This window comes from Lathyrus oleraceus, unplaced genomic scaffold, assembly GCF_024323335.1.
Source record: "Lathyrus oleraceus cultivar Zhongwan6 unplaced genomic scaffold, CAAS_Psat_ZW6_1.0 chrUn0254, whole genome shotgun sequence".
Classification (NCBI taxonomy): domain Eukaryota; kingdom Viridiplantae; phylum Streptophyta; class Magnoliopsida; order Fabales; family Fabaceae; genus Lathyrus; species Lathyrus oleraceus.
In genome coordinates this window covers 56,570-66,020 of record NW_026112645.1, presented here as the reverse complement: position 1 = coordinate 66,020, position 9,451 = coordinate 56,570, and positions in this window count along the sequence as shown.

Here is a 9,451-nt window from a genome sequence, read left to right as displayed (position 1 = left end):
GTCGGGTGTAAGTCCATGTATTGGCATTCTGTTTCCTTTTTGTTATTGTTAGGAGTCGGGTGTAAGTCCATGTATTGGCATTCTGTTTCCTTTTGGGTGTTTCTTTTGACGTCTCAGCGTCCCTTTTTGGTGTCTTGTTTCGGCGTGCGTTAGCCGAGCTACGAGTGCTCTGATTCTCCTTTGGATAGAGAAGATACGTAGGCATAGGACGCGATGTCTTAGCGAGCATGTCTCCCTTTCCCCGAACTACGTTGACTCTGATGTTTGTTTCTGACAAACTACGTAGGCCCAGGATGCAACATCCTGCCGAGTCCATTTCCTCCGTCTTCTTTCTTTTCCCCACCTGTTTATAATTCTAGTTTGTGCAGTTTCTTTGAGCAGTTTATTAGCAACCTATTTCCTTTCCTTTGAGCTATCTTTTGAGCGTGGATCCCGTCGAGTACGACGGACGTGAGGGGTGCTAACACCTTCCCCTTGCGTAACCGACTCCCGTACCTTGTAATCTCTGGTCGTAAGACCGTTCCTTTCCCTTTCTTAGGTTAGTCCTGCGCTCCCTTTCCGTCATAGGATGAATAGCATCGGTGGCAGCTCTGTATTTTTACGCCGGTTGTTTTTCGCGTTGCGACAAACGTATATTATCGCATTTACTCCTCCAACTCAATTATCTTTTCTTCATTTCTTCAAATTTGGCCTTTGTTAGAGCTAATGGTCTCATTGTTTCCATCATTTCATGTGTCAATTCTGGTGGACGTGACTATCCTTCCCCATCTACAATTATCGTAAATAAATTTCTATCCCCTTTTTTACAGTTGTCGATCAAAGGTCCAACACCATAAAAGCATACATTAACTCACTTCTCACCAATTGTTAAACCTCAAATATAAAGGTTCACACTTGAATCAATCGGATTTGAACCCATCAGAATATACTCAGCATGTTCATATAGAAATGGATCTTGATCAAGAAAAATATATCAGCTTGTTGAAATGGATGATGTGAGGAAAGAAACTAGATAAAATGGAGAAGCTTTGCAAAAATGGATGATGAGTGATATGGAGTGAGGGGAAGAAAATGAGAGGGAGGCGGGTATTGTGTTTTGATGGGTGAAGGAAGATGAATCTTTAGGTTTCTGCTTCTAATAATGTGTTGGGGAGCGGTGTAGCTGTAAGTGTGGAGTGCGCGTAAGAGGGGTGAGGGGTGAATTAGGTACTTTGATCGATTTTTGATTTTAGTGAAATTTTACATTTACTTTCTAGTTTGATAGAGTAAATGAAAGCGGTAATTACAAAAAAATAAAGAACACTTAGGGATTATACTAGTTCCTCTCACAATCCGAGAGTAGTATAGTCCCCTTACCACATGTAAGAGATTTCATTATTTGTTATAACTTTGTACAAGCCTAATCCTAGTCTATACACACAAGTTACTAACTTAATCAATAAGGAACATTCCCTTATTATTTTACAAAGTAGAAAAAGAAAATAATCCTCTCTTTTTCACTCTTTTATTTCCAACAATCCTGGACAATAAGGTATACACATAAATCTGAGTTTTTACAAGACGTTTGAAGTTGTAAGATGTATATCAAAAACTTGAATTTATCTTCCATTTCAAGTATACAATTCACAAGTATGTTTACAAGTATTTATAACAGAAATGATGGAACTTTTTTATTTTATGCAATGAAAAAGAATACAGGAAGTTTCACTCAAAAACTTATGACACAAGACACTTGCTTTTTTAAAAAGGTGAAAGATTGAGTTTGAATTGTAATGAAAGAGGTGAGTTTTCAAAATATGAAACCTTAGGTATTTATACATGAATCATATATGTAGGAATGAGTATAATACCATGAATCAATGCCTTGATTGACAAATAAAATTTTGAATATGTTAGAATCAGATTTTCTGTCAAAAAGTGCCATTGCCTCAGTGGTAAACAGTTAACACATAATCCTAATTGGTTACAACTGAAGTGTTTTATGAAAATTGAGTTTTTTCGAAGGTGTAACCGGTTACAGGTAATGGTTAATTGGTTACACCTGAAGGTGAGAAAAACAAGAAAGGGGGGTTTGAATTGTTTTGGAAAATAAGCGTTTTTGCAAAAATAAAATCACACAGGATTTTATACTGGTTCGCTTATAACACAAAGCTACTCCAGTCCACCTGGCCAAGGTGATTTCGCCTTCAACAAGGACTTTATCCACTATTACAACCAACGTCTAAGAGAAGGATCTCTTAGTCCTCTCAAGTATACAGACTGCGCAGAGTCACTTGAGGAATTAAAACAATTGAGATAAAAACAGAATTTATAATCTAGAGTGCTTCTAGGATAAAGCAAGTATTACAACAATTAGAGCAGATAAGAGGTTTCACGTTATGAGCAAAAGCTCGTGAAAGATTAGAGAGAGAGTAGAGTAATTCTGTGCGTTCAGGTGTATCTCTCAATGAGGTTCGCCGTTCTTTATATAGAGGTGAAAAACAATCGTTGGTAGTAATGGCAGATATTTAGTCTTGATGAGAGTTTAATGCCATAACTTCGTTGTTTCTTGCCAGAACAAGTTTGTCTCCTTGAATAACTTCTTTCCAAATATAGTTTCTTTCCATTTGAAGTTGAAGTTGCCGTTACTCTTTCTGGATAAGGAAATGCATTATCAGAGTCTGCGTTACTCTCTTAATCTGAGATCTTGAGATATGGCTTCAGAGCTTCTGATAGTTCTGATCCCTTAGAATTCTGATGTTGTCTTCAGATGACGTTGAGAACTTTTGGAATTCTGATATACCGTTGCTCAGAGTCAGAGCTTCTAGAGCACGCTTCTTCTTCAGATGCTTCTGATATTCTGATAATTTGTATCTGATTTGATTCTGTATCTGATGACGTGATCAGATTCCTTTCTTCTTGTTTAGAGTCCTGCACACTTTAGAACTTTTCGTTAGAGTTCCATTTTTGGTTTCATCCTTTGTTATCATCAAAATCTTGGAATCTGTTGTAGAACTATTTTTGTTCTTACAATCTCCCCCTTTTTGATGATGACAAAACAAACTCAAATGACAGATGAAACATTCAAAAATTAAGAGTTTATCAGATCAGATAGAAGTGAGCTCCCCCTGAGATAGGCTAGGGAGTTCAGAAGTTCTTACCAGAGCTTCCAAACAATGAAGTTTCTCGATACCTTTCTACAATTTCTTAAGTCAAGTATTAGATAGATTTATTTTAGAGAATAATATGTTTGCAGAGTGCTTAAGGCATTAGGCAATTTTGCATCAGAGCTATTTGATTTCTCCCCCTTTTTGTCAGAATCAAAAAGACTTAAACAAAATAATAAGCAGGAAGAAAAATATGTAGATATATTCAGATAAGAAAAAAACATCAGAGACAAAGACAAGCAAAAACAACAAGCAAAAAATCCTAAGTGCCTAAGGGTTGGGAGGAGGAGGCATTCTCTGAAGCAGTTGAGTCAGCAGGTTCTGGATGTTGGCGTTGACTGTGTCCTGTTGATCCAATCTGGCTCGGACTACCTTCTGCTCTTTCTGAAGCTCCTCAAGGGTCTTGAGAACCAGAGGGGATAAAGTAGAGGACTCCCCCTGAGTCAGAGCATTCTGTTCTTCAGCGGCTTTAGCTTCAGCTTCAGCAGCAGCCTTTGCTTCAGCTTCAGCAGCAGCAGTAGCAGCAGCAGCATCAGCGAGAGCTTTGGCTTCAGCTTCTCGCACCCTTTGAAGTTCTTCTTGTCTTGCTCTTTCTTCTTCTATCCTTCTGGCTTCTTCTTCAGCTTCTCTGGCCAAGCGCTCCTGTAGTCTTGCCTCAGCGTCTCTGATGAAGTCGTTTCTGACTTGCTCAGAGATGTGCTTCAGTTTAAAGGCCTCAAATGTCATCCAGCCAATGACTCTATTCCAGTATGTCCTAACAGAGTCAAGATCATCACTGATACTAGAGTTGATGGTCAGAGACTTGACCTTTTCAACTGATGCTCCTGCAAACAGCATAATTGCTTCCTCTAGGGTTGGCAGGGAATGTTCTAGTTCAGATGGTTGAGGTGGAAAGTTTGAAGGGCTTAGGTTGAGAGTTGGAGGTTCAGCGGAAGTGTTTGGAGGGGTAATGTCAGAGGTATTAAGGTCAGAGGGTTGAACTTCAGATGGAGTGACGGTTGGTTGTTCTGTGGGTGGTGAAGTTACTTCAGGTTCAGGTGGAGATTGTTGTGGTTGTTGTGAATTACAGTTCAGAGTTTGGAGTTGGGCTAGAGTGGGAGAAGCGGGGTCAGAGGGTTCTGTGTCAGAAGAAATGACAAAATAGGGAGGTGATTCTGGGGCTGAGGATGAGGAAGTGGTTTGATTCATTTCTTCAGCTTCGGATAGTGGTAATGAGGTATTGGCAAGGTTGAATTTTGGTAGTGGTTGAGAGGTTCTAGTTGTTGAAGGAGGGGTTTCAGATGTGGTGTAGATGGGTGTTGGTAGAGGAATAGAAGAAACAAGTGGCTGTACAGAGGGAGCAGTAGAGGCAGACTTACCAGAAGACTCTTGCAGAGGTGCTGGAGGTCTTGATTCAGAGGATTCCCCTAGCTTTGCTTTCTTCGCCTTCGATGCCTTCTCAGATGGACCTCTTTTAAACCTCACGAAGTCTGGAGCTGAATCTGGCAGTTCGCTCAGTCTGAAATCTGATATGTCCACTCCTTCATCCTTCAGACGTTGGAGATAGTGGAGAATTGCTTCTTTGGGTTCATCCCTGTAGAACTTACATAGACCATTTGGCATATCCCTCTGATCTTTTAAGGCTTCCCAAGAAGTGTCCAGAGTAGGTTTAACGTGAATCTTCTCCAGAATCCCCATGCTCTTCAGATTCCTGGAGTTCAGAGGCCTTCCAGTTTCTATTGCCAAGTCTTCCATGAGTTTGTGTTTTATCAGATGGTCCACGAGACCATTTTCTATCAGCACATCTGAGAGGAGTCTTCCCAGAGGAATGTAAGTTCTGGGTTTCATGTTATTCCTGGTTTCCCGTACAGAATCTCTGAGGTATTTGAAGAGGAGTGCAGGGAGGCAAAGCTTCAGACCTTTATGAATACAATACAAAATACATTTCTGATCTGTATTGATGTAATTTGATGAGTTTGATGTTGGGCGATGATGAATAGTTCCCAGAATGATTTTGAGCCACACCCGGAGATTCTGATGTAGTTCCTTGTTCTTTGAGGGATTGCCTTCTGTGTTGAGTTTGAAGATTGTGGGGTTAATTTCATGAGCAATGTATTTCGCCCTGGGATTTATGTTGTAAATTCTTCTTCCTCCAGCTTTCTCCATGTTCAGCAAGGCAGCGATTGACTTTTCAGTAATCACAATTTTTACACCCAAAACGTAGGAGACGATGAAATGATCGTCAGCATCAGCAAACCTCCAGAATTCCTTAATAAGGTTTGGGTAAACTGAACCGTAGAGGCGTTGAAAGTAGTTTCCCCAACCTTGTTGATGAAGTTCTTCAGTGAGGTCTACACCATTTCTCTTCATGTTGTTAAAATCCACCAGGGATTCACACAGCACGCCAGTTTCTCGAAAGGAGTTGCAAGATTTATATGAGGCTCACGGTCAAGGATGTGAGGCTCCTTGTACACTGGTGTTGTAGTTACGCCTGTAACGGTGGGAGTAGGATTGCTTATGCTTTGAGCTGCGTTGCTGGAGTTCATTTGTTGAGAGTAGTTGAACACAGATTGTTGTTGAGAATCCATTGTTGATGAAGAACTGAGATGAAGATGAACTGTTTGCAGAAATGCCTGAGAGAACTTGGTTTGAACAAGTGAGTGAGAGTGAAGTGTGTGTGAAGTGTGAGAGAAGTGTTTAAATACCCAAAAAAAACGCATGCAAAACGACACGCAAATCAGAGTTAGCACAAAAACCAAGTTAGCACGTTTAGAGGGAGAAATGATTATGGCTCATTAATGATGTCTAATCCCAACAGTTCGCATACTGCTCGAGGAGATCTCAAACGTCTGTCCCTTGATTTACTTCTGGACAACTGTCTAGAAGTTCCAAGGTTAGACGCAATTCACTCCACGTGTTTGCTTTATCTGATCTTCAGGAATACCAAACGAATGGTTCCTAGAGATTTCTAACTCAGATATCTTTTTAACTAGGTAGAAGTATCAGAGTCAGAGGCAGAATCGTATTTGTTTATGTCAGAGTCTCATTTTACAGCTTCAGAGGCACAATTTATTCAGGGCAATTTTGAATGTTCAGATTTTCTAGGATAAAGAGGAATCTATCTTCAGCTAAAGGCTTAGTAAAGATATCTGCCTATTGATGATCTGTATCAATGAACTTCAATGTTACTATCCCTTTCTGAACATAGTCTCTGATAAAATGATGTTTTATTTCAATTTGCTTAGCTCTGGAGTGTAGAATGAGATTCTTACTTAAACAAATGGCAGCAGTATTATCACAAAAGATAGGAATGTTACTCTCGAAGATTTGCAGATCTTCTAACTGATTCTTCATCCAGAGCATCTGAGTTGTGCACAGTGATGCTGAGATATATTCAGCTTCTGTTGTGGATAGAGCGATAGTTGACTGTCTTTTGCTAGCCCAGGATATCAGATTGTTTCCTAAGAGCTGACAATTTCCAGATGTGCTTTTTCGTTCCAATCTATCTCCTGCGTAATTTGTATCACAGTAACCCGAAAGTCTATACTCTGATGTTTTCTCATACATCAGGCCCAGGTTAGGAGTTCCTTTCAGATATTTGAAAATTCTCTTAACTGCTGTTAAGTGAGTTTCTCTAGGATCTGATTGGAATCTGGCACATAGACAGACACTAAAGAGAATATCAGGTCGAGTAGCAGTCAGATAGAGAAGGGAGCCTATCATACCACGATAGAGCTTCTGACAAACCTTTTTACCGACTTCTTCCTTTTCAAGAATGCATGTTGGATGCATGGGAGTCTTTGCAGAGTTGCATTCAGCCATGTCAAATTTCTTCAGAACATCTTTTATGTATTTGCTTTGATGAACGTACGTGACTTCTGAAGTTTCGTTAATTTGAATTCCCAGAAAGAACTTTAGTTCTTGCATTAAGCTCATTTCAAATTCTGCCTGCATTAACTCAGAGAATTCTTGACAAACAGAGGCGTTAGCTGAACCAAAAATAATATCATCAACGTATATCTGGTATATCATGAGATCATTGTTAAGGTTCTTACAGAAGAGTGTGGAGTCAACTTTCCCTCTGATAAAATTGTGTTCCAGAAGAAAGTTACTTAAACGTTCATACCAAGCTCTAGGAGCTTGTTTAAGTCCATATAAAGATTTTTTAAGTTTAAAAACATGTTCTGGAAAATTTGGATTTTCAAAACCTGGAGGTTGGTTGACATACACTTCTTCTGATATGTAACCATTAAGGAATGCGCCCTTGACATCCATTTGATATAATTTAATAGAATGGTTTATAGCGAAAGATACAAGAAGACGAATAGATTCTAACCTTGCGACTGGAGCAAAAGTTTCATTGTAGTCAATACCTTCTTGTTGACTGTAACCTTGAGCTACCAATCGAGCTTTGTTTCTGATGACTTCTCCTTTCTCGTTCAGCTTGTTTCTGAATACCCATCTGGTTCCGATAACGTGAGTGCCTCTGGGCTTGGGAACAAGATCCTAGACATCATTCTTTGTGAATTGATCTAATTCTTCTTGCATGGCTTGAACCCAGTCGTTATCTTGAAGTGCTTCATCACAGGACGTAGGCTCGATCAGAGACACTAGTCCCAGAGGAGTCTCTTCAGAAGTCCTGAATGTAGATCTGGTTCTGACAGGTTCGTCCTTGTTGCCCAGAATTAATTCTTTAGATACATTGAGGCGACTTTTAGCTTTCTTGGGGATTAGTGGAAGATTAATTTCCTCAGAATTCTGAATGGCAGTTGCTTTTGGAGCTTTGTCAGATCCTGCAAGAGTGATTTCTAAATCTGCAAAGTTTTCAACTAGCTTTGACTTTTCAGGGTCAAGCTTATCGTCAAATCTGACATGAATTGATTCTTCCACAATTTTGGTTTCTGTATTGTATACTCTGTAGCCTTTAGAGCGTTCTGAGTATCCTAACATAATACCTTTCTGTGCTTTGGAATCAAACTTGTTCAGATGTTCTTTAGTGTTTAAAATAAAGCAAGAACATCCAAATGGATGAAGGTATGAAATGTTTGGTTTTCTTCCTTTACACAGTTCATAGGGACTCTTTTCCAGAATAGGTTTTATGGAGATTCTATTCTGAATGTAACACGCTGTATTTACAGCTTCGACCCAAAAGTGCTTAGCCACATTAGTTTCGTTGATCATAGTTCTGGCCATCTCTTGGAGTGTCCTATTCTTCCTCTCTACAACTCCATTTTGTTGTGGAGTTCTAGGGCAGGAGAAATCATGGGATATTCCATTAGAGTCAAATAATTCCTCAAAGGATTTATTTTCGAATTCCCCACCATGATCACTTCTGACTCTGACAACTTTAGAGTCAAATTCTTTTTGCACTTTGGAGCAGAAACTAGTGAATACAGAGTGAGACTCACTCTTGTGTTTTAGGAATTTCACCCATGTCCAGCGACTGAAATCATCAACAATGACTAGTCCGTACTTCTTTCCATTGACTGATGTTGTTTTCACAGGACCAAATAAATCAATGTGAAGAAGTTCCAGAGGCTTAGAGGTAGTAACAATAGTTTTCTTTTTGAAAGAAGTTTTTGAAAATTTCCCTTTCTGACATGCTTCACATAGAGCATCTGAAGAGAACTTCAGTTTAGGTAGGCCTCTGACTAACTCGAGTTTATTTAGCTGAGATAGTTTCCTCATGCTAATGTGGCCCAAGCGTCTATGCCATACCCATTGCTCTTCGTGAACAGACATCAGACATTTCACATTTTGTTCTTTTAAATCAGAAACATAACTTTTATAAATATTATTTTTCCTCTTGCCTGTGAATAGGACAGAACCATTGTTTTGATTTATGGCTTTACATGTTTTTTGATTAAAGATCACATCATAACCGTTATCACTTAATTGACTTATGGATAACAAATTATGCATTAATCCTTCTACGTAAAGGACATCAGATATAGAGGGAAGAGTACCATTACCAATAGTTCCGGAGCCTCTGATCCTTCCTTTCTGATCTCCTCCGAAGCCTACGAATCCAGCGTCTTTAAGTTCCAGGCTTTGGAACATAGACTTTCTTCCCGTCATGTGTCGCGAGCATCCAGAGTCCAGGTACCATGACTGGTGTCTGAACTTTGCTGCATAAGATATCTGCAACATAAACAATCTTATCTTTTGGTACCCAGAGTCTCTTGGGTCCTTTCTGATTAGTTTTCCCAGAGTTTCTTACCACTTTGGGTTTTCTAGCATTTTCAAATTTTTGCTCTTGTGTGTGTGTATAGTGATATGAAAATGGAGATTTAAGTTGGTCACTAGTAGAAGTTTTATCTTCCTTA